Source organism: Euprymna scolopes, chromosome 3 (genome assembly GCF_053919585.1).
Source record: "Euprymna scolopes isolate OS-2025 chromosome 3, ASM5391958v1, whole genome shotgun sequence".
Classification (NCBI taxonomy): domain Eukaryota; kingdom Metazoa; phylum Mollusca; class Cephalopoda; order Sepiida; family Sepiolidae; genus Euprymna; species Euprymna scolopes.
In genome coordinates, this window is record NC_136484.1 from 111721780 (window position 1) to 111724421 (window position 2642).

Below are 2642 nucleotides of genomic sequence, written 5' to 3' on the forward strand. Positions count from 1 at the left end.
TTACAGCGCATGTCATCGATCACCCCCCCCCATGATGACCATGAATATGCTGTTCTTCACTTTAAAAAAAAATTATTTATGACTTTCATTTACGTTTTATTCATCCTCCTGTCTTTGTTTGCTTATATTCGTTTATATACGTTTATTCTAGTTTTAAATAGCAGATTATTGCTTTCTTTCTTTTTCTTTTCTGGTACGTAATTACTCTCTCCTTTTCCTGGCGCTGTTTTATCTCGTAAAGATACATTTTGTATTATTAACGTTATTAACATTGTTTACGATTCCTCTACAACTATCGCCGCATTTTCATGTTTTTGTGATGTTAAAAGCTAGATGTTGGTTTTGGTAATATCATAAACTTTGTTACAGTAAATGAAAGTCGCCGCGGCTTTAAAAGTTTCACCCTTGTTTTATTAAAGAGTTTAATTCTTTGTATATATTTTTTTACAAACATCACCATAACATTTACTTTCTAATTAAAAAAAAAAAATGTTGCCGCAGCTTTTTTTTTTGTTTGTTTAATGTTTTCATCTAATAAAAAAAAATCGTTGGTTCGTTGGTTTTAGCGTCGTAAATTATGATATCAAAACAGAAACGATTTTCTAAATAGTCGCATAAAGACTACAGTTTTGTATTATTAATGTTATCGATTTTGTTGCATTTAAAAAAAAATGGCGACAACTTTCTTTTTTTAATGTTTCTATTTAATAAAAAATATCGTCATATCGAGCGTCCTAAATTATGAGATGAAAAAATGAACGAATCTCTTAGTAAACGAGAGTTGTCTCCCCCTGCACAATGGCAAATTGTAAAATAGCGCCCTTTTTTGCATGTTCTTGTTGCCTCTTAAATGATTATTTTTCTTTCTTTCTATCTGTGATACTGTTCCTATTTACTTATTTACTTGCCTCCCCCCCGAGGACAAAGTTAGACACAAGGTCGGTTTTTAATATGAGGAACATTCAGCTCTCCAAAACTGGATAAAAACAAAAATACAATCTGTCTGTCATATAGTATTTCTCCTCCACTGACCGAGGAGAGAAGAGGTGATATGTAGCATCAGAACAGATACTACACTGTGATCAGAGCCCATCTTTTTGACACTTTTTACTGTCTTTTACTCCTTTCTTTCTTTCTTTCTGTTAGAGTGACTCGGTCTGTCAATTTTCATATTAAAAAAATGTTAACATTCATAACAGGTAACTAAAACACGTTACCTTGAACAATTCGGTCATTCATTTCACATGAACTAGACGGTTTTCTTGTTGGCATTCGTTTCCACCATATCTTTCTAGTTAGAATTCTTTCTGTGGAGGCTTCGGGTACTTTAAGAAGGAGCAAACTGAACGCTGTCAACATTTTAGTGAATGTGTCCGCGGAACGAACTGACTTCGAACTTGGCACTACTAGGCGTGTAGTCTGTGTCGTTACCCTCTTAAGCCCTTAAGCATAATTAAAAGTGTAACATCCCTCTTTCTCTCTTAAACACACTCAGTCGCACTACTTTTTAAGTACATCGTCACTCTTTAATTAATAGGTAAACTTTTGCCACTATTTAAATATAAAAGAAAACAAAGGAAGGTCATCAGCGACCATATGTGTGACCTAATGTCAGTGATTTTCGAAACATTCACATTAAGTACTAACGGATACGTGGGGGGAGAATGCCTCCGGCTTTGCCGGGCGTAAAATACGCTTAAATATAATATTTTAATTCATCCAGATTTCGTATATATTATTATAAAGTCGTGAGTTCAAAAGTAAAAAATATATATATATATATATATATATATGTTTAGAATTGAAACCGAAACTAGCATACACAGCTTGTGACGTTACCGCTGCACCAACGCGACACGCATATAAACCGATTAAAAATTAAGAATTAAAAATAAACTAAGAACAATGGACAAAATGTTTAAAGAGTTTTTCCAATTTTTACCCATTTTTGACCCCTTAAAAACAATTTGAACCGACTAAAGACTCATAAAAGAATGACCCATAAAAATCCAATCATTTGATCCCCCTAGCTTCGCTCTGCGACTTTAAGTTTCCAAGAAGATAGAGTTTAATGAAAATATGTGAAAATATGGAGATAGACAGACTGACGAACAGACCGACAGACAGACATATGGACGTTTATATATTATATTTTACATGCTCAAAATCTTCAGTTTTCTGATGGTGAGGGCAAGGATATACTCAATATCAATTGAATGAGGGAGCGGTTGAAAAGTAAACAAAAAATGGTCCCTTTTTTATGGAAGACGTGTGGGGGAGTTGGTACGCAGAATGCACGGTTTATCTCAAACGGTGTTATCTCTTTTACAATCTCTTTTCACGTGATCAGCTTGCCTGAGAACGGATCTCTGATTTGACAAGCCAGAAAGGAAGTCAAATTCTTGCACCAATTAGCGCCGAGCTTGAAAATAAAGCCTAGTTACACAATCGTTAACCGAGGTCTGTAGCTGCTGCAACTGTTTTTTTTTTTACCGTGGTCGTTCGTAGTTGTGCTACTACATATATAACCTGTGTAATTGAGTTAATAACATATATCGATGCCTCCGTTCAGTCTCGAAAGGCAAAGAACACTTCCTGTAGGAGCAGTTGAGCATGTAATTGTGAGGCAAGGGTTGCCCAAT